Here is a 26,289-nt window from a genome sequence, read left to right as displayed (position 1 = left end):
ACGAGGCAGTCATGTGTTTGGGTTTACAACCAATGAGAAGGCAGAACAGAAAGACTATGTAAAGACATACACACAGGAAGCAGCTCTCTTTTGGGGAGGTAGGAGCACCACAGGAGGAAGGGTAAGATTTTAGCTCTGAGCTCTGACCTCTCGGCTTTCTCTTTTACATTGGTTCTGTGTTTTTTATTTTAAATAAGATGGTTAGTTACATCTACAGATAAAAATAATCAGGGGAACTGATTTTATTCATGAGACCCACCCTCTCATGATGTAAATACCTACCAATGGCCTCCCCTCCTAATATCATTCCATTGGGAAGGTTAGGATTTTAACAGATTAATTTTAGGGAAATACTAACATACACTATGGACAATCATCATCACCCACTGAATTGTTTGTGTTGCTATCAGTCCAATTTTTCTCTTTTAGTGTGTATATAAGTGTTCACATGTTCATAGTCCAAGTATATGTATGTAGAAGCCAGAGGTTGGTATCAGGGTTATCAGTATTTTCTTCACTTGCTCTCCACTTTATTTTTTGAGACAGGGTCTCTCCTTGAATCTATAGCTCAGTGACTTGCCTAGGCTAGTGGGCCAGCAAAGTCTAACAATCTGCCTGTTTCTGCCTCCCAAGTGCTGGCATTACAGGCATATACTACCAAACAAACAAACAATACCACCACCAAAAAAAAAAAAAAAAGCCAAACATAAATGTTGGGTATCCAATCTTAGGCCTTCCTGATTGCACCAGAAGCACTTTACCAATCATCTCTCCAGGCCCTCTACCAGTCTAACTTCTGTCTCTCTTTACTGGCCAGTCTTCTCCTGCATGTTTCTATGTGGTCCTAATATAAACACATCACTGTATTTATAATACAGATTTAGGTCTCACCCTAATTCAGTATGATGTCACCTTAATTGCATAGGTACAAAGACCCTCTTTCCAAATAAGGACGTAAGTGCCAGTTCTCATTTGGATTGAATTTTGGTGGGGGTGAGGGAAGTCACTATTTAATCCAGTTTAGGTTTTACAATATTTTCTGTATATTAAAGTTTGATATCTTTGTAAATATGAAAACGCACATCATTTTACCCAAATAAAGTCTTATGGCCTCTGTCACTTTAATTTTGGGAAGGCTCGTGGCTATGGGCACCTGCAGGTTTCACTGGAGCCTACTGCATAGCAGTAGTCATTCCAGGACAGATGTGACAAAGGGAGTGTGCAGTTGAATAAGCACAGCTATGCAGCCTATGAGGGAATCAGAGCCAGCTAATAATAGCTGCTCTTGAGCTGATGCTTTTTCCACTGCTGAATCCTCAGAGCAGTGATGTGCTGATTGTATCATGTGACTTGTGAAACAAGGAAGACAAATGATGTCATAATTCTGAGTATTTTGACTAATGCTGTACACTCTAAAGTTGTAGTGGCTTGGTACTTCAGAATACTGGCTGCTCTTCCAGGAGACCCAGGTTCAGTTCCCTGCACCCACATCAGGCAGCTCACAACTGCTTTTAACTCCAATTCCAGGGGATCTGACACCCTCTCCTGGCCTCTGCAGGCATTTGGCATGCATGTGATGCACACCCATACATGCAGGAACTCACACATGAATATAAAATAAATAAATCTTTAATTTTTTTAGTATCACATGTAATAATTGTCTACAAAATTTTAATGTCCTAAACTTCTTTAACATTTTTTTTTTAATTTTCCTAGGAGCATCTCATAGTAGGACCCCCTTTTCCTAAGAGCCCGCATGGTCAGATGGAAGTGATGGCGGAGAACCACACTGAGAACTGAAAGCATCCAAGGGGAGCCATCACAATAACCTTCCCCATTGGGACTTTTACACAGACTTCAATTGTAGTTTCTTCCTAATTTATCAACCACTGTCTGCCCTGAATTTAGACCTAAAGAGAAACACAACAAAAACGACACACAAATAAAGACAAGGTGCTGGTTTTCCATTTCATCCTTCCAGTCTGGCACTAATTCTTGGCAGCATCTTTGATTTTGCTCAGCCAAGAGTATCTTTTGGAAAATCTATGTATGTCAGATATATGTACTTGCACATGAGTGAGTACACACACACACACACACACACACACACACACACACACATCCTTGCTAATCTTCTAATTCAGTGAGCTTGTTTGCAACTTTAGCAACTGAAGAGGCATCATCATACACCATCTATCTCTTGTTCAAAGAACTTTAGACATGGGTAATCCAGTTACTACGTTTTACCTCTGTCTTGACATTATAGTCCTTGGTATCAGTGGGGCATTAGTTCTAAGACACTGCCCATAGCAAATTCTGCAGGTGTTCATGCCCCTTATGTAACATTATTTAGCACTTGCATGGAATCATTTACTTCCTCCCGGATACACTAACCCATCTCTTGCGTCTTACAACCCCCACACAATGTAAATGCTATGCAAGCTGTTCCACTATGTTGTTTAAGGAGTAACAAGAAGACAAAAGTCTGAACATGTTCAACACAGGTGCAACTGTAGCTTTGTTTGGCTGAATACAGAAATGCAGAACTCACAGAAACCGAGGGCCGACTGACTGTACTTCTCCAAACATGCCAGTGCTGCCCCATGAATACCTTTGGACACGCAGACTGAGTCCATGAACACTTACCCATTCTTTCTATGGAAATGATTTATACCAGATTTAAATTTCCTTGGGTAATTGTTTTCTTTGTAGCTCACTGTGTTGCCGCGTCTTTATTGGAATTTGTGTTGTGTTTTCTTTTGTAAGACATTTGGATTCTGTGAAAAGCGTTATGTATGTAAGTAATGGAAACAACACCCACACCATTGCTTTGCTACTGGGGTGCCGCCACACTTCTGTTTGCTTTCTCTTCCTTTTTTTTTTTTTTTTTTTTTTTTTTTTTTCCAAATCACCAGAATAGTTCCTAGGAATAGAAATGATAAAACATTCTTAAAGACACAGCTAGTCAGAACAGAGAAGATGGCTCAGTAGTAAAAGTGCTTGGCATGCAATGCACAAGGACCAGAGTTTGCATCTCTAGGGCCTGTATAAATGCAGGGTCAGCATGCGAGCCCATGATTCTAGCCTCCAAAGGCAGAGACAGGGAAGCCCTGGGACAAGCTGGCCAGACGGGCTTGTCAGATCATCAAGCTCTGGGTTTGATTAAGAGATCCTGCCTCAGAGAGTAAGGTGGAAGAGTCATCAGACTCAGGGAAGAAGCCTGCTATAGAGGTCAGGCCTCCACAGCCATTTGCACACAGCTGTACACATGCCCCCACACAGGTGACCCCACATCCACAGGCATGGGCATGCACGCATGCCCCCACACAGGTGATCCCACATACACAGGCATGGGCATGCACACATGCCCCCACACAGGTGATCCCACATACACAGGCCCGGGCGTGCACACATGCCCACACACATGTGAAAGGAAGAAAAATGAAAACTAACACTACAGTAAATATATTATTACTTATTAGTGAGGAGTCATAGTCATTTGAAACCTGACCCTTCCTTAACGGACAGCCAGCCTTCCCAGGCCTCTCATGTCATTTTGTCCTGGCTTAAACTGCAGGAGCAGATGCACTATGCTTGAAGTAATTTACTGACTGCTATAAATTGAGCATGGCGGGAGGTAAATATCAGAGTCAGAGTGAAATAGCTGTATAGCAACGAGAGAAATTATGGAGCTTCTGCGCGAATTGGACTGCTTTTATAAAATACATCAGGCAACAAAGTCCTCTTGGGGGGGGGAACCATACATCAGTCATGCAAAATGATCGGGCTGGTTTTATGCAATCTTTTATTTTTAAGCTGCTTTTAGCTTAAAGGGCAGAAAAGACAATCTTTGGAATTTCATGGCCTTGCAGAAACAGGCACACGGGGTCCTGGAGTCACTGATGCTAAGAGAGAGAAGGTGCTGTGGAACTGCTTGTATTGGTGTCCACTCGACTCTTCCTCTTTCGTAGGAGACGCTGGCTACAGAGCCTGCAGGGTCAAGAGTAGCACCTGCCAGTGGGAAGAGGACAAAGCTAATTAATATTCAGCAACCAAAAGGGACACTGGCAGTTCTGGTGTGATTGTGACATGTCCCCCCCCCACCGGAGCATGTGACTGAACACGTGCCCTCAGCTGCTTGTGTTGCTTAGGGACACTGTAGAATGTCTGGGATCTTAGGCCGGTCAAAGTTATTCTTGTTTCTGGTTCAGTCCCGCACTTGCTGTCTTCTGAACTCCAATCACTACCTCACGCTCTAGCCTCTATAAACAGAGCTGCTTCTGCTACCACGTGTCCCTTAGCACGGTGGGATAAAATCCCTCTGAAATTGTGAGTCCACCGAAACCTTTCTTCCCTTATACTTATCTGTCAAGCACCCTGTCACAGTGACCCGAGGAACCTGATACGCTGACCATCCCCCGGGGGCAGTTGGGCAGGCCAGTGTGCGGTGACCCGAAACCTGCTGAAGTCGGGGTGGACCTGGTGACTTGGCGATTTGGAAGCCTATCTGTAGACATGTACGGTGCTGAATGAAGCCCAGATGACAACCGTCATAGTCAGGCATTGCTTCAGGTTATCAGTTCAGACATGGCTGGCCTCTCCCTAAAGGAGGGGGAGGTCACATCCGCTTTCTACAGGAATCTCAGCAGTTTGAAGAGAAGCAAGTCTCAGGCCAAGATAGTAGAGGTCCACAGGGTCTCGAGAACAGAGAACTAAGACAGATAGTACTACAGGCTTTCTCCAGGGTGCTAGAGAGAACACGGAAAGTGGGAGTCACCTAGGGTATGGGATTGCCAGGTCCCTCGGCAGCCAAACCAGTTTCCTCTATGAACATGCCCAAGGCTAGTGATATCAATCAGTTCTGGCCCTGGCACAACCATGCACAAGAATTCCTGGAACTCTTGTTGAAATGCAGGCTCCGATTGGGTATATTTGAGTCCCTGGACAAGGTTCTGAAGTTCTCACAGGATTCCCCACCGATGCCGATTCCTGTAGTCCCCGCGTCCAGTCCTGCCAGCATCACATCTGATCACCTTGTATTCTTTTTCTCCTCTTCCGGTGATGTTGTGTGGCTCCTTTTTTTCTCTTCCAGAATGAGCACCAGAAAAAAAAGAGCTTAGATTCAGAGAAGAGACAGAGCAAGATGGCAAAACCCAAATGTGCTCTCCTTTGTCAAGTTCAGGAGGAAGCACCATGGCGTGACATCCTGGGGCCAAGGAAAAGCAACAGAACTGCTTTAGGGTTGTCTTGGTTACTGTTTGTTGTGGCTACTTCTCTTGTTGTGGTGGAACACTCGACAAATGTCACTTAAGGAAGGGAGGGCTCGTGTGGCGCACAGTGTAAGAGGGCAGTTTATCATCCTGGGGAAGTCATGGCAGAAGAAACGTGAGCTAGCTGACCACGCCATGTCCACAGCCAGGAAGCTTAAATGATGACTGCTAGCTCCCAGCTCACTCTCTCCTTTTTGTTCAGTCCACGATGCCAGTCCACAAACAGTGCTGTCCACATTCAGGGGAGTCTCCTCACTTTAACACAGTCTAGAAACCTCCTCACAGACATGCCCCACAAGTTTTTCTCCTATCAAATTGACAATCAATATTAATCATTACAGGAATAAAAAAAATCCCAGAATCAGTTTGGAAATCTGTTCCACAGTATTTGCTGGAAGAGGCTGGGTCTGACATCAAGGTGGCATGAACCAGGCACGTGGAAACACCACTGTAAGCTGTGCCTTTGCCTCAAGTCCCCAGGCCACCACCCTGCCAGGCTCCCCCACTCACTGCCTGGCCTTTCCTTTTGAAGCTACTGCACCTGAAGAGGTGGAAAGGAGGCCCCCTTTCAGCCTTTTATCTTTAAGCAGCTGCATTATTAACAGAGAAGAAAAAGGTCTCCCATGAGCTATGGCAAAATCCTGCAGATTGGTTTGTGAATCAGTGCAGCTTAGGCTAGAGCAACCTAATTTCCTGAAAGCCATTCTATGGCTTTGGGCTTCCAGAGAGGCATAAAGCTTGCATGGTATTTACTCTTAGTTAAAATTAAATGGAAATTGGGAAGGGGAAGAAACAAAAAACTCAAAGAGGAAGTCTTCTAGGACCACATATCATTAAAAGGGGGAAAATTAAAGGCTAGAAAGAAATGTGGGCAGACTGTACATATTGCATCAAAGGACGTCTGGCAGTGTGGATATAGCAATGTGTTACAATGGTAACTACCTCCATGTCACAGAGTTTTGTGGGTTTTTTTTTTACATATTTATTTTGTTGTGAAATGCATATTTGAGAAAGCAGGTGATACACACAAAAAGTCCAACTTAATAAGTTATATATACTATACATCTGGGTGAGTACAGAATAAATAAAACCAACCCCAAAGCCTTCCACCCAACTGTTTTTGGTAATGACCCACCCTCCCTTATTTTTAAAAACTTCTAATTGATTCTTTCTGGATTTCATATCATGCACCCTGATCCCACTCATCTCCCCACACTTCAAATATGCCCTCTGCCCTTGCAACTTCCCCCGCAAAAATAAAATAAAATAAAATAAAATTTAAAAGAAAAACACACCTCGGTGTGGAAGCTGTAGTGTGCCACAGTGAGTCACACAGTGTACTCCTTAGTCCATACATCTTTACTTACAACTCTTCATTGCAATGAGTCGTTGGTCTGGTTTGAAGCCTCTGGCTTCTGCTACACCATCAATGCTGGGCCCACAGTGGGGCTCCTCTTGGATGTCCTGCTGTTGTCCTGTGTCATGGAGATCCTGTAGCTTCACATGCTCTACAGTTCACAGATGAGGTGGATATTGGGGTGGGCCAGCTCATAACTCTGGTTCTGGGCCTGGGTGGTAGCTGGGTTGGTCAGCCTGCCAGCTCTCCCTCACCCTCACCACCTGGGTGAGCTCTCCAGCACTGCCCACCCCCCTACACCCCAGCTCACTCAGTACCTCAGGCAGCGAGGGGTGGAGCTAGTTCTCCTGCTCTTATGCCCCTAAGGCCAGCTCACCTGCACCCACACCACCAGGACCAGCTCTACTGTTCTGCCTAGGTGGTGCAGGGCCGCTCTCCTGAGTGCTGCAGTTGGTGAGAGGCAGGGCCAGCTCTCCCACTCTCGTGACTTGGGGGCACTCTTCTCTGTTTTTAAGCTAATCTTCCTACCTCCTTTTTTTTTTCTTTTTGCATTATAGTTTTATTACTCACGTATGCACTGGTAAGGAATATTTCCCTGGTTTTTTAATTTTACGTGTGTTTATGAGTGTGTGCATGCCAGTCTTCCTATGTAGCATCAGAGGGCAAGGCCAGCTGTCACTCCTTACCCACCTTGTTTGAAACAGGCTCTCTTACTGTTCTTCCGCTGTGCTGCGTGCACTGAATCAGCTGCCCCTGAGCTTCTTGGGAGTCTCTTGTCCCTGTCTTCTATTTCCCCCACAGGAGCATGAAGATGGCAGATGCATATGGATCCAGGGTTTATGTGAGTTCTGGGAATGTGAACTCAGGTCCTCATGATTGAGTGGCAAGTGCTGTAACCACTGAACCAGATTCCCAGCTCCCTCTATATATGGGAGCAGATGAACTTCTTTTTTTCTCCCCTTCATTTACAGTGCTGTATGGTATTCCTAAACTGGATAAACAACGTTTTATAGCATTTACTGCTGGTGGATGTTTTCACTTGTTTCCTATGTCTGGCTGTTATGAATGGAAGCACTATTCCTGTGGTAGATATGCACCCTGGGGTTCATATCTCAGGCATTGGATGTGGGTATTTTTCCTTTTAGTAGATAATACCTAATAGTGCACCAAGAACATAGTAGCAATCCCTGTATCTGAGTTTCCATTGCTTTATAATGGGGACAAGTAGCACCTTTTTCTATCTCTCTCTTCTTTTTAATCTAAGTTTTCTATTTTCCTCTTTTATAAATATCAATTTATTTAATTAGGAAAATGCTACTGTAACACTTTTTAAGAATTATATTGCCCATTGGGGATTTTTTTTAAACCTTTTAATTGACACAAATCACTCCGTGGAAAATGTTTATGAATCACACATACATAGCTGAATGGGTTATCACACCATGGGCACCCCTGGATAACCACCCACAGATCAAAATAGAACTTCTGAGCACCGGCAAAGCCTTAAAATCCCAAGTTACTTTTGTCAACAAAGGAAAATGGATATACTCTGCTGAACAGCCATTTCTTCCAAATGAAACACTCCCTTTTGGAGGAGAAGGCGGGCACACAATCCACAGAACACTATGGAGACTTACAGAGGCTGGGGGAAAGTCCCAAGATTCACACACCCTTTCCTATGCTCATGCAAGCCTTTTATGTTTAGGCAGCCTGATTGGAGGAAGAGACCCTCTTACATGGACCCAACTGCACGTTGTACAAGGAGCTCCAAGGGTGCAGGTTTGTGAACTGTCACTCATGCTGGAGTGGGCTTCTTAAGGTAATGCAACTGCCTTTGAGTCACCCCTGCTCCCATAAGTAACCCCAATAAACTTCCTCAATTTCCCCCAGCTAGACTTGAGTATAATTGTCTCTGGTTTGTCTTGCTGCCATCTGGGGTGAACAGATGTTTGCTAGGTCTCCTCAGAAAAAGACACACAGCATACTTTCCCCCAGCATGAGAGTTTTGTATGCTTTTGGACTTTTTCTTTTTAAACTAATAGGAACAATGTAGCCAATAAAACCTTACATCCGGTCTCCAGTCTTCCAACACTAGGAGGGTCATCTGTGCTGCCCTGTGCACTAGTTAGTTTACTTTGGGGAAGCAAAGCATGGTGTCAGGAAACTCATTTACTCCTTTCTTCAACTCACAGACTGTGTGGAACCTCTAGGCAGAGGTCATGTGTCATGACATGTCTGTGATAGCCTTGAGCCTCACTCTGACACTCATAACTGTGGTTTCCAGTTGAGTTTCTTTTTCCATTTGCTACCCAGAATCCTAAGTAGCATCACATCCTCAGACCATCTGCTTTTATGTAAATCAGAGCTGTTGGAGGATTTCAGTTTCTCTGGGAAGTTGGTTTGTTTCTGAGGATCCTGAAAATCCAAGGATATATATGGCTTTTGGCCACAGGATGAGCCCTTGGCCTACAATTCAGGGCAGCTTCAATACTGTGATGTTTCATACTGGAGCCTGTACTGGGATGAAGAATCCTGCCCTCGGATCTTTGTAAGGGAATAATTATAAAGCTGTCTTCCACAAGAAAAGGTGAATCCAATAGCCTGTTGTTGTAGGATATTGTTTAAGATATGTTACATTCGTTCATGCTGTGGAATATTTGTTTACTGATGCAAAGATGTGTTACATTCTTTTTTGTTTGTTTTTACAAGGTTTCGCTGTGTAACAGTTCTGGCTGTCCTGGAACTTGCTTTGTAGACCAGGCTGGCTTTGAACTCACAGAGATCCACCTGCCTCTGCCTCCCAAGTGCTGGGATTAAAGGCACGCACCACCACCACCCAGCTTGTGTTGCATTCTTTTGTGTTGCATTTAACTCTGTGAAGCTGTGTTACTTTGCCTGCCTAAAACACCCGATTGGCCTAATAAAGAACTGAACAGCCAATAGCTAGACAGGAGAAATAGTCAGGGCTTCCAGGAAGAGAGAATAAATAGAAGAAGAGAAAAGAAGAGGGAGGAGCGAGAAAAGGAGGAGGAGAGAAGGACGCCAGGGGCCAGCCACCCAGCCACACAACCTGCCATGGAGTAAGAAGGAAAGAAAGACATAGAGAATAAAATAAGGTAAAAAGCCCAGAGGCAAAATGTAGAAGAAGAAAAGGAGTTAATTTAAGTTAGAAAAGCTGGCTAGAAACAAGCCAAGCTAAGGCCAGGCACTCACAAGTAAGAATGTATTTATTTGGGAGCTGGGTGGTGGACTCCTAAAGAGTAAAACAAACAAATAAACAAACAAAAACAACCAACTACAGCCTGTGCTTTTTACTCTTTCAAATAAAAACTGTTCCACCCTTCTACAAAAAACAATAGTTTATGACTAGCTTTTGTTTCATTTGAAATAGTTTCAACTGAACTGGATCACAAGATGGAATCTTAGGATCATTTCTCAGGTAGTCAGACAGGCTATCAGCTGCTAAGTCTACAAGGCTGTGTATGAATGAATGTACTAAACACAATTTTCTTTTCTTTTCTTTTTTTTCAAGATCCTGGGTATAATTATTAAAGCGTCAATTGTCCCTAGTGATATTAACTAGATAATAAAATTTGGATCACAGGCATGAAATAATTTAAAGTATGCCTTCATTACTGTTCAACTGGAAATAACTCAGTAAAAACGATTCCTTCCCTCCCCAAGCCCCATATCTGCCATGTGGTTATGGCAGTAGCCAATAAACTTAATAGGTCTACTCAAAAGGTCACATTGATTCTCTACAATAAAGAATATCCTATCTAAACAAAACAGGTTAGGAGATTCTACCACAGAAACAGGAGAAAATATTGTTGATATCAGATGCAGGAAAGACAAAAATCAGAATTCTGGATAGAATTGAAAGAATTAGGAGCTCTCCATTCCTAAATTAGCTATGTGGGACAAACATGGTTGACTAAGAAGAGACCTTGCTGAGGAACTATGAAGATGTAAAGTCATCTGTGTGACAACCTGTTTAATCTGAGAGAAACTTATACCATATGTTTTCCCTGATGGAGCAGGGGTAGAGTGATCTTGCTATGCTTTCTGTGACTAAGACAGTGCCTGCCATTCCTACCCCCAAAGGAGCTGGGAGAAGTTCTCCCACCAACCATGCCCTGCCTAGGAAGCCAGTGTGCAAGTGTTGGATTCTCTTTGCCAATGCCTTTAATTCTTATCTAGTAATATTCTCCGCTACTTCATGAAAAGAGGGGCCCAGCTGCATCCAATAGTGCCATAGCTGTATAACCCAGACACAATCCACAGGGGTTTAGAACAGAAATTAACAAATATATTTTAGCTTGAAACCTTACTGATAAAGAATTATCAGTCAGTTTTCCAAACAGCCACAAAACAGTCATAGACTCCTTCATCCTGATTTAGAACCCAACTACAAAAGATGCCATGACTAAGGTCACCTAGCATCAGATAGAGGGTGTCACAGCCAAGTCAACCTTCCTTGCTAAAGGAGATAAAATAGGATGGGGAGACTGAAGTGTCCTTGGCTCTACTGATGAATTCATCAGTATGTTACTAATTGCATGATCTTTCCCAATTTCCTGCATCTCTTTGGCCCAGATTTATGTCTATAAAATAAAATAAAATAAAAATCAAACTGGGTTTTCTAGGGATACAGTCCTAATGTTGCAGTATTGTGTTCTGTCCCTTAGTCTGTGATTAAGTTATAAACCATGCTTCATTGTACTGCCTCTCAGGGGGCTCAGCACCACATTTCCTTTTCTATTGATATCCCCCGAGAGATGATGTCAGGGTTGGTAACCTAACTCACTCCTGGTGACGGTCTGCCAGCACCTCTTAGAACCAGAGTCCACAGACAGTAAATTAGAACACTACAGTTTTAGGTTCCTTGACAGGCAATCCATGATCTAATTGCTCCTTCTTCTGGAACTGAAATCTCTGCCGTGTTACATGGGAACAAGCTATCCAATTAAGAGTTGGAAAAAGATGAGGTGAAGAAGTCTGGACTACCACGGGTATCAGGGACACCCTCTTGGGGACTTAGGACCTGTCAATCAATGGTCTTTGCTCCCTATAACTTTTGGAGTCATTAAATGAACAGTATCAACAAGTAATCATTTCAAGCAGAGCCTGGAGAACGGTTTGAGATAGGATGTTTTGAAACATCATCCATGAGACCTGAGATACAAGAGAATGTCCTGCACCGAGAATGACCGCAGGCACCTTGAGGAGGAACTGACTGGGAGCAAGCTCACCCCGTTCTATTAACCCCTCCTGTTTGTCAGCTCTCAGGGCTCCCCGACATCTCCGATTGCTGTGGTGCTCTTCTGCAGGTCCATGGCAGCTATTTCAGGCACCTAACACAGCGGGACAAATGTGCACAAGTCCGCACAGTGTGACAGAAGAATTAAAAATGTATTTGCCATCTGTTGGTAGTTGCCTTGTGGGACTCTCTTCTCTTCCTCTCCTGCAGCCACAAATAGGGTCTTCGAGCTTCCTTCCGACTCCAGAGAGCTGGACTCTCTGAAACCGCAAGGCTTTCTTCCTCCTCCTTGCCCTCCTCCTCATCCTCCTTCCTTGTCCAAGACTGTTGAACTCTGGAACAATTCCAGCTCTATAATCATTTCTCTTAAGTATAACTTGGAAAGATTTGGACTACAGAGATGGCTCAGTGGTTAAGAGCATTGGCTGTTCCTCTAGAGGACCCTGTTTCAATTCCCAGCACCCACATGGCAGCTCATAACTGTTGGTAACTCCAGCTCCAGGGTATCCATGGCACAAAGCATGTATGTGATACACCTATGTGTTCATGCAGGCCAAATACCCATACCCATAAAAAAAATGGAAAGAGTCTACAAAAAGTATATAGTGTTTTATACTTAGGTGACTTCTACAGCCTTTACTTAGGTTCCAGTTCCTGAGAACTCTGTAAAGCTTGGGGTGGAGCAAGAAAAAAAAAAAGCCGAATGAAGTTAACTTAAATGGGATTGTATATCGAAATGAGGCTTGGAAATTCACACTGGTCCCCTACAATGTACTCAGTCCTCATCACAGAGGACTGCTCTGATAAGACACACCACTTAGCTGGGAGAGAAGCCTGGAGAAGGATGAAGGAACGCCAAGTGTGAGCCATTTCTAGCCATGCACTCCCATAGGCAAAACTCTAAAAGCTGTTGTTGAGTTTTGTTAGTTGGACATGATGTTGGTTGATCTACAAAAATATTTCGGTCTCACTGAGAGTCTCTAGTTTTCGTTTCTGGGATACATGTGTCAGTCACTTAAAAACTCATTGTGATGGTACTATAATCCCAGGAGGAGATGGATGCAGGAGAATCACCATGAGTTCAAAGTCAGTTTAGGCTACAGTCTGAGTCTTGGTTTCAAAAACAAACAAACAAACAAAACATCGTATCAGATACTTTTCTCATTGTTATGGCAAAATATCCTGCAGAAACAAGTTCAGTGAGGAAAGACTTTCTTCTCTCATTGGTTCAGAGGACACAGTCCACCATGGCATGGAAGGCATGGAGCCTGGGGAGGGGGGTCCTGACTATAGTGGAGGGAACTTGGGTACATCTGCCTCACATCTTGGTGGATCAGGAAGCAAAGAGCAGACTGGAATTGGACTGAGCTATGAAATTTCAAGACCCACCCACCCTCAGTGACCCACTTCCTCTGTGGAAGCTACAGCTCCTGAAGGCTCCACACCTTCCAAACAGTCTCATTAGTTGGGGACCGAGTGTTCAAACAAATGAGCCTATAGGTGGGACATTTTATATTCAAGCCTTAAGAGGTAGTGGAAATGATCTGTTGGCCAAAATAGTGCAATGCAGTATTTTTTTTTTTTATCATTTTCATAGTCCTAGTTCATTCAGGTAATGGCCTGTTAAACATTATCAAGTTCCAATGATATCTACTTCACCCTAAAAACACTGAGCCTTGAGCAATCTTTGAAACTCTAGGAAATGAGGATTAGGATCCCAACCTCAGTGTATTGTTGGAAGACTAAATGAAATGACATCTGAAAAGTCCCCATCAGGGAGCCTGTCACCACACGAGAACTTGGTCAACAGAAACTTTTACAGTTATAATTATAAATTGTCTTGGACTTTTGTTTTGTAGAGACAGGTCTCATGTATCCAGGTCTGGCCCCAAACTTGCTATGTCACTTACAATGTCACAAACTTCCCATGACCTTGACCTCCTCATCCTCTGGCCTCCATTTTCTGAGTGTTGGAATTACAGGCGATTATAACCCTTATACCTGGCTTCCTGGGTGCTCAGGACAGAAGAAGAAAAAAAAAAGATTTTGAATGCTAGATTGAACACTGAGATAGATTCCTGCCCAGATCCTAGCCTTGAATTTTGATTCTTCTAAAATGTCTTGATAAACTGGACTCTGAGCCTGGGACCCATGTCACCATAACTCAGCTTTAACGGTCATACTTGATATAAGTGAGTCAAAGAACAAGCAAATAGCCTGGCCGCAGTAGATTCGTTTTGGCTTAGTTTTTGTCATTTGGGTGGAACTGGATATTGGGACTGAATACTGAAAGGATACAGATGCCATTTCCTGAGATGTAAGAGCAGTGGTAAACATGTCACAGCTATGCCAACACAGTAGCTGCCTCAGGATCTGGGACCTGATGGTAAGGTCTCCTGCCTGGTGGTGAGAATTCATGACAGAGATGTTCAGTTACTCTTTGAAAGATGTGGATCAATGCTGGAGATACATCTCAGGAGTAGAGCACTTGCCTTTTATGCATGAGGTCCTAGGTTTAATCTCCAGTACTAAAGAAAGGAAAAAAAAAAAAAAAAAAAAAGCTTCTACCCATGACCAAATCTGGAGAAGTCCAAGGCCTGGATGTGGTATAAATCACTCTGCTCTGATGATGTAGACATCTGCTATCATGAACAGGTTTGTTTGGTTTTCTGTTTGTCTGTCTGTTTGTTTGTTGCCTCGGGTTGATGGTTGCATGTCTAATTTAATTGATTGTCTTCTCTGCACCTTTAGCTAGCATGATACGGCTGTGGAGGACAGCTGCTGTGTCTGTTGGTGACCAACAGAGGGAGCTGAGAAAGCCCTGTGAAAGCCCTTGTTCCTAGACTTGGCCTCAGGCCTGGCAGGATCATGCTGTGTTCTGTGAGGCCTGTGTCTAAGGCCAGAGCCAACAATTGTCTCTTCTGGAAAGATGGGTCGGTGACTCCAGACCGCTCTAGGTAACTCTTCTGTTCCATGCTATCTTTTTGTTTACTGATGTTATCATGGATGCCAGATTAAATATACACTCAAAACAGATTGTCAATGAACATCTTTAAAAAAAAAAAAAACAAAAGAACAAAAAAATGAGAGGGGTATATATATGCAAATAACAAGAAAAAAAAAAGCAACAGTCCTAAAATCTCAGGCCCAGAAGGATAGATTCTCTATCTAGGGCTGTTGTAACAAGTGACCAGACAGGTTTGCTTGAAACATGAAAGATTTTTGCTCTCCCAGCGATGGAGGTCAGAAGTCTGGACTCAGCATTGTCCCGGGCTCAGCCTCCATGTGAAGGCTGTAAGGAAGAAGACTTCCTTCCTCTTACAGCGTCTGGTGTTTATTGAAAAGCCTTGGCACTCTTGGCACGTAGCAGCCTCTTTCCCATCTCCGTCTCCATCTTCTCAGGGCCCAGGGCTGCCTCTGAGTTGGTGTCTTGTATTCTCATGAGGGTGACATTCTTTGTGGATTTAGGGCCCATGTTCATCCAGGAAGACCTCCTCCTAACCAGGCAAATGTGCAAACCCTACTCCCAAATCAGGTCGCGTAGCTCCTGGGATTAGGATTTCAATATACTTTTGAGTGGATCGAATTTGACTCCCACGGAGTGCCGGGGGAAGGGCCAGGGCTAGTGTATCTGGTGAGAGCGAGTCCCTGAACCCGAGCAATGGCTACAGGAGACATGCTCACGGGCTGAAAGTAGCGAAGGTCACACGTGTTTGGGTACGGCAGGAAGCTTGCCGATAAGAACGGCTCTACTCCTCGGATAGGATACGCTCTCCATCTGTGCTCATGGCCCTGAAAGTTTTTTTTTTTTTTTTTATCTTCTGTTAGTGGTTTAAAAAAATATTGTATAAATAAAAAGAATAAGAAAATAGCACTGCTCTGACTCACACATTGGGCAGAGCTGCAGACTCTTGTGATGATCCAGAAAGACTTCACTAAAGAGTTGGTGCTTAAGCCCAATCTTCAAAGATGAGGAGTAGGTCTCTAGGCTAAGGAGGTGGGGTTGGGGAGGGGGGCAAGGAAGGCAGGTAGGTAAGGCTTTGCATACTAAGAGAAGGTGTTCACCAGAGTATGAAGTTAGTTCCCTGTCACATCTCAAGGCCTTTATTGTCAACTTTATCAGCTGTGTTCAAATATTAAAAAAAAAAAAAAAGAGAGGAAGAAGGAGGGACAAGGTTGGAGGTGCAGCCCACTGGTTGAGCACCTGCCTAGAGATCACAGGCCCTGGGTTTCTTCCACTTCCATCACTGCAGGGGGAGGAGAGGAAGGTCAAACATGTTTCTGGTTTGAATGAATGCACAAATAAGAAAATGATAGCACTAGGAATACATATCAGGAGCAATCAGCTATTGGACACATTTGCCAAAGCACAAATATGGAAACCTCACTCTCAGCAAGATCTGCAGAAATCAAAGAGCCGAATGTGGTAGAAATTCTTCTGCCCTGACTGCAGAAAAAGATCAGCCAACATTTTTTTTTTCCCTCTGATATATTTCATTCTGCACAAAGGGCCAAACTGGGTTCTTATGAACCTGATTGTGAACCAAGATACAGGATTCAGAATCATCTCCATGATCTTGGAAAATTAACTCCTCACTCTTCTTTCCAGAGAAGCACCCCAGCTTGTCGCCTCTGAGCCCGAATCAGGGTCTGACCTGGTTTCTGTCCCAGAACTACTCCCCCAGTTTTTGGCACAGGGATATACAGGATGCCAGCAAAGTTCACACGGGGTCATCACAGTCTCTTTAAAGGCAAGATGATTCATGGCTGGGTGGGGGAGAGAGGGTATTGAGGGGAAAGGAAGTGCTGAGCAGGAGGGGGTGGAGCCATGCAATTATGAAATTGACTGCAGGAAAAGCTAGCCCTGAGAGTGATGGGATCTTATGCTCTTACTATTGGTATTTAAGCTCCAGCTTTTAAAACAGAGAGGGGGTTGGGACAAGAAGCAGATCACATAACTCCGTTGCCTATTGCAGTGGAATAGATTCCATGCCCGTGTATTTATTACAATTACAAAGTACTAATTTCTCTTCATATCTGACAAAAAAAAAAAAAAAAAAAAAAGCAAAGCTCTCCCCCAACCATGTAGCTGGCAGAATAAGATTTTGGCTGCAGGGGGACGCGTGAGTAATTTGTCTTCTTCTATTTGATTGGCTGGCATTCCAGCTGACAGGGTCTTCTATTCTGCATGTTCATTCTGTAGTTAAGAAGAGAGTGTTTGTAATTTACAGTTTTGTGGAATGCTATTATCCCGCCTTGGCAGAAGGCATCTGCGGCAGGGGGGCGGGGGGGGGGACGGGACACACAAAGCAACACGGGACCTCCAGTAGCAAGCCTCTAGAGACTCTCAGGTCCCTCCCACTCCCTGCTCTCAGCCCCACTTCCAGGCCTTTGTAGAGGTCTCAAACCACCTGCCAATCCCCTCTGAAACCCTGACGTGGACAGTTTCTTCTATGAACTCTAGTTATTTATGTCAAAAAAAAAAAAAAAAAGTAAATCTTGCCAATGCATTTTTTTTTTCTGCACTACTTCCTCTTTGGGGTCAAGCTTGGCAAATTCTTCACAAAGGGATGTTCTTAAACTCTGACCCTTATTCAGACCGGCTTGTCCTGGCCAGTATTTACTCAAGAAAAAATAAAGTAGCCAAGAGAGATCTTGCAGCCGTATTCTCATGCCATGGAGTCAGAAGGACAAAGAAGTCTCCTATCACCCCCCTAAGGATCTGATGCGTATTTCTGCAGTGTGCTGTGGTCCACTGCTCTCTTTGGAAGCTCCCTATGCTTGACAAGTCCAATCTATCAAGTGCCACTGTCTTACGTTCAGATGATGGTGCCTCTGGCTTGGATTTTAATTTAGAAAATGGATTTCTTTTGAGGAAAAAAAATGCCAAGTTGTTAATGAAACACTAAAAATAGAATCCTAAAGGTTCCCAGCCAATAGCAAGCAAGGTTTAACTCACATATCCTCAGCCTTAATGATCAGGCATGTTTTCTTTTCATATAAAGAGTTGTGCTCGTTAGATGATTGGAGTCACAAGTTACATTTAACAGATCAGTACCTCATATTCAATCTTGTTCAGAGTGGTCTTGATGACAACTGATCTCTAGCTTGCTCACAAATTAATAATGGTTAAAATAAAAAAAAAAGCATCTCATTTCCTTTAGAAGTATCTCAGTGGGCTGAATTTATTATACATTAAGAAACAGATTTTCTTTTGATAGACTTAGTGCATTTTCTAGTTAGACAGAAAATTGCATAATTTTCATATCTGTGAACAAATGTATGGATGTGTATCTGAGCATTTGTATAGGCCAGAGGTCAATGTTTGGTGTTTTCCATAGTCACTCTGCATCTTAATTTTTTTAACATTAATTTATTGTGTATCTGTGTGTGTGTATGCATGTGTGTGTGTATGTGTGTGTGTATGTGTGTGCGTGCATGCATGTGTATGTGTGTTTGAATGCGTGGGGGTGGGGAGATCAGTGTCAGGTGCTTTCCTTCACTTTCTTCATCATTCTTTTTTTCACTGGTGTGTGTGTGTGCATGCATGCATGTGTGTACATGAATGTTTCAGTGTAGCCCTGAAAGTGCACATATGGACAAAGAAGACAATTAGTGGTTCTTCGTTTCCATTAAGCAGGTCCCAGGAATTGAACATGCCATCTGGTTTGGTGGCATACCTTCTTGACTGATCCATCTTCCTGACCTGCAGTCTTATTTTTGAGACAGGGACTTTTTACTGAACTTGGAGCTTATGGATTCAGCTGGATGGCTGGTCAGCAAATTCCAGGGATCCTCCAGTCTCCCCTTCCCCAGCCCTGGGATCCCAGGGATCCTCTGTCTCCACTGCCCCAGTGCTGGGATTACTGGTATGCCAACAAACCCAGCTTTTTACATGGGCACTGGGAATCTCAACTCAAGTTCTCATGCTCTGAATCAAGGATTTACTGACTAAGTCATATCCCAAGCCCCAAATAATATAATTTTCATTATTAATGCCCAAAGCCATTTGTCCCTAGAAGGTATCAGTTCCCAACCATTTAGCCACAAATAGCAAACCCCAAATGAGCTATAATGTTAGAATGTTGCTGCTCTCTAGCATACTTTGACTTTTCAGAAGTTTACAAGGGTGACCGAGAGTAGAGCTCCCCTCACAAAGACCAGGTCACAAATGAGCCCAACAGCTTTGTTTCCCATGCCCATAGTAGATCTACCAACGAGACAATGTATTCAGCCAGACAACTCTCAGAGAACAGGAGTTACAGTCTGTGTCACATAGAGAGGCAGGGCACTCAGACAAAGGGCAAGCATCAGCTAATATCAGCTTCATTATTGCAAAAAGCCATCCAGGATCCAGAGGTGTCCAGTTGTGGGCTTTTTTAGACTAATCCTATGTTTTACCAGCCCCGTCGTCGTCTGTGCTATTGGTAGCTGACTGTGGAAAACATTAAATTATGGGCCTGAGGGAGTAGAGGACCTGCCTGACATGATGAAGCTCTGGGTTCAATCTCTTTACACAGTAAGCAAATAAAAAAATATACTTAAATACAGATATAAATATATATGTGTGTGTGTATATGATCACTTGTATATTCATGTGTATACACCTATGTATACATGCATGTGTGTATATTTATGTATATATGTATGTGTTTTTATATGTGTTAGCAATGTTTCATTTATCCCAAGGCATAGTGAATGTACACATGTTCAACATTTAATCAATATGAAATTTATTGAGGTACTGAAATATGTATATACACATTTATATATTTTATATACACAGATATCTAAGTGAGCCTTTAAATTTTGAAGCATATTTCCTACTTTCAGTACATCTCAATTGAAACTAGCCAAGTTTCAAGAGCTCAAAGGCTGCAGTGAACAGTGAGGCTCTATATTAAAGTATTTGTTCGATTGTTTTTAAAATTGTTGTTTTGTTTGGTTTAGTCGGATATATGTACTGTTGAATCATAACCTGGCAGCAGATACTGCAGGGCAATGACCTTTAGTCAACTCGTTTTCTGTGGCTCCGGGGAACAGAACCCAGCGCCTTGCTGATGGTAAGCAAGCACGCTGCCAAGGAGCTCTACTCCAAACCCTCATTCTACTCCTGAATATTGGTGATATCATTTCATGATCTGGAAACCTGTGCTGCTGCAGTTTGGTAAGAGATCAAACACACGGTTCTGAAGCAGGTCTGTAAGTTGGTAGGCTGTGTGCAGAGCCTTGGGACTTCAGCTAGGGTGTGGCCCAGGACTCCAGGGTCTATTAAAAAGGGCAGCTTTTACTTTTCTTTCTCATTTGCTTCGTTGTTTTGGTTTATTTCTCCACAGGCTTATTTAGGAGTCCTATCTAAGTATAGTGTATTTGTTTTGTAACTACCATGGCTTGCTCAGTTTTTAAAATGACATATAGGATAAAGCCCTTTTGGTGAGAGCATGGTTAAAGATCTGGCCCTCAGTATTTCCATTAAAAATTCAAAGTTTCCAGGATTATTGCACAGCCATAACAAATTGTTCCAGGCAGAAACTTGGCAAGTACTTCCCTCCTGTGGGAGGAAAGACTTTTAACAATTCTAAAGAGATAAAAATAAATAAATGTTTACCACTTCAACTTCGATGATCTTTGTTAGGAGGTGCATTTAGACGTATTTCATCTTCACTCATGGTCTGGTTTATGAAGTCTGACCTTGCTCAAGAGTTACACAACTGCTCTGCTACCCCCCAACACTTCAATGAATGCAGTCTCGGATTCTCACTTCTTCCAGCTCTGCCTGGTGTGTGTCTGGCCAGCTGTGAGCGTCTTCACCCTGGTGAAAATCTACATTTTTTTGTTTTGTTTGTTTCTCTGTGTTGTTTTGTTGCCTGTCCTGGATCTCACTCTGTAGACCAGGCTGGCCTCCAACTCACAGAGATCCGCCTGGCTCTGCCTCCCGAGTGCTGGGATTAAAGGCATGCAACACCACCACCCGGTGAAAATCCATGTTTTTAAAAGGTAGGACTGGTAACACTCTAAACTCTTTGTAGGCCAATATGTTTTCCTCAGTGTGCATTCTTGGGGCCTATGTATTGCATACTAGATGTAAAGCAAATAGCTGCTGAGGGATGACAAAGTCTGGAGCAGCTTTAGAGTTAAGACACAGTTTCTAATGATAAGATCCCAAGTAGCCTCCAACTCGCCACGTCGCCAAGATTGTCTCTGGGCTCTAGATTCCTCTGTCTCCACTTCCCAAATGCTGAACCACAGGTCCAAGGCTCCAAGCCTGGTGCTCTATTCTTCATCTCTTACTGAAATGCACACTTAATAGATGGAGGATGATCTATGGCTATTATCCCAGCACTCCTGCGGCTCTGATAGCAGGGTTGGAGGTTCAAGGCCAGCTTGGGCTACATAATGAAATCCACCCTCAGTAAATAAATAGATAACTCATGAAATATCAACTAGGTCTCACTGTGTAGTTTCCTCGTTTCAATCTTGGCTTCTGCTAGGTGCCGAAGCCACCCCAGGGAAGCGTCTAAGGGTATGATATAGGAGAACTGTGAACAGCATGAAATACTCCAGCAATATGATCAAGAAATTGATAGTCATCATGGCCAGCAGTAGAAACAGCCTAAAATAAGATAGTTTTAAAAGCACGGCAAAAATTATCTATTTTTTAACCAGTGTGTTTGACTCAAAATCAATTTGTTGAGTATAATATTCGTGAACTAACTCCCTTTTAAGTTGTGTATTAGTTTCTCGCAGGGTTGACTTATTCTGAAGAATTATTATTTTTGACCAGAGAAAACTAAAGCACCTTTTTCTTTCATTAACAAAATTTTATCATGTTCATATTTACTGTGAGGGTGTACGTGAGGGGGAGGGGGTACTCACACTGAAGTGCTCCCTTGAACTTGCTCTGTTCTTTCACCATGTGGATTCAGGGACTGAACCTGGGTCCTCAGGCTTGGTGACAAGCTCTTTTAACCTTTGAAGTATGTCACCAGGCCAGGGAATCCTTTCACTTTCTTTTTCTTAAGACGACAGCTCATATATCCTAGGTTGGCCTTGAACTTGCTATGTAGTTTAGGGAAGATGACCTGGAATTCCCCATCCTGCTGCCTAGATTACAGGTGGGTGCCAGCCGCACTCGGTGTGGTGCTGAGCGTCAAACCAGGGCTTTCTGCATTCTTGGCAATAAGGTATCTTTCCCCAGCAGGATTCCTGAGGTCCACTGGAAGAATGCAAGCCTAGAACTTGAAATGAGTGGATCTCGTATCTTTTATTTTATGGTAATTTGCAATCCCTTCAATTATTCAGTTGCTGTAACCTGGTAGGCAGTTCATGTTTGTTAGCTTGTCTGTTTTGTTTTGTTCTGAATGACATAACAGGATACTTCCGATGCAAACATATACTACAACTGGAAAATCTGTCACCGTTTGGAAGGCCCTGTGCACACGGGGTGTATTAAGCACTCCTGTGCTCCCTCTACTGCCTCAGAGGAGACATTCATAGTCAAGACCCCAGAACACTCACTCCTAACCAGTTTCTTTAGGTGATGAAACAGGGCTCTTCAGAGAAAGAGTACCATTTCCTTCACATGTAGATGGTCACCCCTCAAACTGGAGGGCTAGTTTTAGGGTTCCTCTGAAATACTCAAATCTTAGACTGTCCAAGTATATTATATAGTGTTTGCATACCATGTATTCACGTCCTCCTACATGCTTTACATTAGAAGTAATTTAAGTTTATAGTATAACTAAGTCCTCTAGATTACTTATAACACCTAATGCAATGGAAATACTTGTTATTCTGCGTTATTTGTGGAACAATGATGAGGGACAAGTCTATAGGTATTCAGTATGGATGACTTTAAAAATTTTTTTCCCTATGAGAAGCTGGTTAAATTTGAGGATGCAGAGGTCCAAGTGCATTGTGGTATGTTTTTCATTGGTAAAATAATTAACATAGGTAATTCATTGGAGAATTAAGTTCAGTACTCGTGGCCAAATGTGTCCAGGCAGAGCCGCATAGTACAGACCAGTGATCTTTATACTGGGATGTGCGGAGTCTTTGTAGCCAGTTCGAAGGCAGACTCTGACTGCATATTGTGGCGTAGGAGCCTTGATTCGGAAGTCTAAAATCCTCCAGCTGGTGGTGCTGCAGCAAGTGCTGCCTTTTTAGACTTCAATTTTAAACACAGAAATACAATATAAAAGTCTTGTGACTTAATATGTGGTTACTAGTGCATTTTAAACTTTCAAAAGTAGATGGGACAAAAACACTAACATGGAAAGTAGGCAGGCAGGAGACATGGCTGGGGACTTGAGAGCACTAGTGTGGATCCGGGACTCACCAAACGAGCCTGGCATCCCACAGGCCTGTTAGCTCTGCTGCCAGAGGGAAGAAACAGGCGGCAAAGACTAGGTTTGTTGGCTTCTAGCCTAGTCTAGAAGAGACGAGCCTCAGGTTCAGGTAGAGACTCTGCCTCAAAGGAGTACCTGGAAAGTGATAGGATACACAACACACACACACACACACACACACACACACACACACACACACACACACACAGACACACACAGACACACACAGACACACACATGCTAAATAAATAAATCTTTAGAAAAATGAATAGATGGTACTAAAATTTTTTTCATGTTGTTTAAGTAATTCATAAGACAGGTTAGGAGTAAGGCTCAGCAGGCCTTCTTCCTCAATTTGACTCCATTTCAAAGCTTGACTGCATCTTGTATAAATATAATATCAGATTTGGGTTTAGGGGAATGGCGTTATACAACTGCCAACTGCCACCGTGACACCTCTGCTTTTTCCACTGAGTTTTCATTTGCATGAGAACTTTTGCTTTTAAAGAACCTGTCTTGTTACCTCTGATGGTACATTTGATATTTTGTCATCTGGAAACAAAACATTTCAGGAAACTGTTTCAAGGGTATTGTGTTTGTGTTGGACCTTGCAGGAAGCAGTAGCTGTAGGTTTTGTGTGTGTGTGCGTGCTTGCCTGTGTGTGTGTGTGTGTGTGTGTGTAAAAGAGAGAGAGAGAGAGAGAGAGAGAGAGAGAGAGAGAGAGAGAGAGAGAGAGAGAGAGAGAGAAACAGAGACACATACACACACAGACAGAGAGAGTTAGTTTATGGCTTTAATCTTAACGGCTAGGAAAGTAAACAGCACATTTCTTATTAATTATTTTTACTGTGTGGTTAATGCACATATTTAGCATTCTTCAGGGAACATTTAAATTAATTGACTAAGTCTAATATGAATTATGTGTTTTAATATGTTTAAGGTTGTTAAAATAATGCAAATTAACTGCTTGCAACAACGTAATAATTACAATATTAGTTTTTTTCCCTTGAAAAATCTCTAAATCTAAGACGTCTAAAAATAGAGTGGAGGTGGATTGGACAGTTTGCAGATTATGAGCTGGAATAAAAACATCTCAGTTACGCCAAAAACATGGCAACCAATATTTTCTGTTATAAAAATATTTGAGATGAATTTCGCTTTTTTTATGAAAGCTGTCTGCAACTGAAGCGAAGAGCAGAAGCTTTGTCGATTCACGGGCCAGCAGTAACAATACCTGCAGCACAAAGCATACATAGGCCTTTTCCACGTGAAGCCCGCAAGCTTCCGCTCCTTTTCAAAGACAGTTTATCCAGAGGAGCTGGAGATACCACCCAGTTAAGCTCTGAACTATTAACCTTCACCTGGATAAAGCTCAGGAGGGAAAACAAAACTAGTCAGAGCCTTGACAGGAAACTCCTGTTAACCGTCCACTAGAGGCTGTAATGAGACCAACAATGTCACTTTAGCATATGAAGTGTAACAATCAGGGATCTTTAAGTGAACAACAACACAAGTTACGGAGCAGGGTGAGAGGGAACAGTCGTAGTTCTATTTAAGTAACCGTGGATGTGTGCACGGTATTTCAAAACCTGAGAATAGACACGTATCCCACACGCCCCCCTCCCCCCCCGACCCCCCCCCCCCGCTGCTGCTTTTTTTTTTTAACTTCTGAAGTGCTGCCTCCACAACACAGTGGTTTAAAAGCTCACACATTTCTCTTGGTGATTCTGTACGCTGCTTCAGACAGTGACTAACTGCTAGGTCATAAGTAAACGGAGCCAAACGGTCTCTCTCTCAAACCCCGCTTACAGTCAATAATAGTGGCTTCCTGCAAGACCGAGGGATCGGGTTTCTAGACTCTTAGTTCTAAGCACCTGAAAGAGGTCAGATGCTGGCCTGACACCTACTGGTCTTTGGAGAATTATCTGCAGCAAAGAGAACGCGGCACTGAGCGACCCTTGCAGGGTTGCGCCCGCTCTTCCTCCGGGTGCCACACCTGTTGGCAAGGTGCACTCCTCCGGAGAAGGTTCCTTCCCACCAAGCTCACACCTGGCAGGGGTGTAGCGGAGGGGGGCGGGTGGGGACTCCACGTCTGCGTTTAGCTACTGGGACCAGGGGAAGTTCCTTCGCCGTGGCTCCCTGAGAATGCTCCGTGCACCGGTTACCTCACTTCCGATGAAATGAATGATCCCCAGTTAGCTGCGAGAGGAGTGAGCAGGTCGGCTACCAGGGCTAGAGCTGAGACGTTCAATTCCTACTGCAGATTTCCAGACCTGCAGAATTAGAAAGGAGGGCCGCCGGGAGGTCGCCAGCTTGTCCCGGCAGGAAAGGTGAGGGCGCCAGTGCAAACTGAGGAAGCCTGACAACTTTCCCGAGTTGCAAGTCAAGGCGCGGGCCCGGAGTCGGGTTGCTCAGGGCTCACAGGCTGGAGGGTTAACAGCGAGGATACAGCGAGTCCTCTTAGACGCGCACCGGGGTGGGGGGTGGGGGCACCAAGGTCACTTCGGGATTAGAATCAGCGGACTTCCCTGCATCCTTGGTTATTTTACTAGGTGGGAGCCGAAGCCTGACATTCGTTGCGGTGAGTCCTCCCGGTTGCGGGAGTTGCACCCTGCACTCACCCTGTCCCCTCCAACTAGGTTGCAAGGAGCCGGGGAGGCGCGCGTGCACCGATCGGTCACCACTCTAATGACCTCATCGCCCCAACTTCCCCGCCCCTTTCTCAAACCTGGAAGGCACAGTCCCCTCAGGCCGATGTCCAGGATCCGGAGCCGTAGTTAGGGAGAGGCACCGGCCTCCCCTGGAGGGACCGCTGCTCCGGCCGGGTGCACAGAAGGGTTAAGGGCGCCGGCCGGCAGCCGCGCCGTGCGCTCGCCGTGCTCTGTGCGGCTCGCCGGGCCGCCTGCCAGAGGGTGCCCCCCCCCCCCCCATGAAGTCGGATCCTTGAGCTGTGGCGGCGGCAGCCAACTGCTCCATATTTGGCTTCTATTACACATTTACATACTGGAGCGAGCGAGCGAGCGCGAGAGAGAGCGCGAGGGAGGGAGGGCGGGC

The 26,289-nt window shown here is 43.9% G+C and overlaps 1 long non-coding RNA gene across 1 annotated transcript; it reads right to left on the bottom strand.

Moving 5' to 3' along the window:
* Window positions 1-2,954: 2,954 nt before the first annotated feature.
* Window positions 2,955-26,269, bottom strand: LOC121829604 (uncharacterized). Its single transcript, XR_013051620.1, has 3 exons — window positions 25,964-26,269; window positions 20,496-25,508; window positions 2,955-17,084 (listed from the first exon to the last, which is right to left on the bottom strand). It is a non-coding gene; the product is annotated as an uncharacterized LOC121829604 (long non-coding RNA).
* Window positions 26,270-26,289: the final 20 nt, after the last annotated feature.

Source organism: Peromyscus maniculatus, chromosome 5, assembly GCF_049852395.1.
Source record: "Peromyscus maniculatus bairdii isolate BWxNUB_F1_BW_parent chromosome 5, HU_Pman_BW_mat_3.1, whole genome shotgun sequence".
Lineage (NCBI taxonomy): Eukaryota > Metazoa > Chordata > Mammalia > Rodentia > Cricetidae > Peromyscus > Peromyscus maniculatus.
The sequence above is the reverse complement of the archived record's forward strand: the minus strand, read 5'-3'. Positions and strand labels throughout refer to the sequence as shown.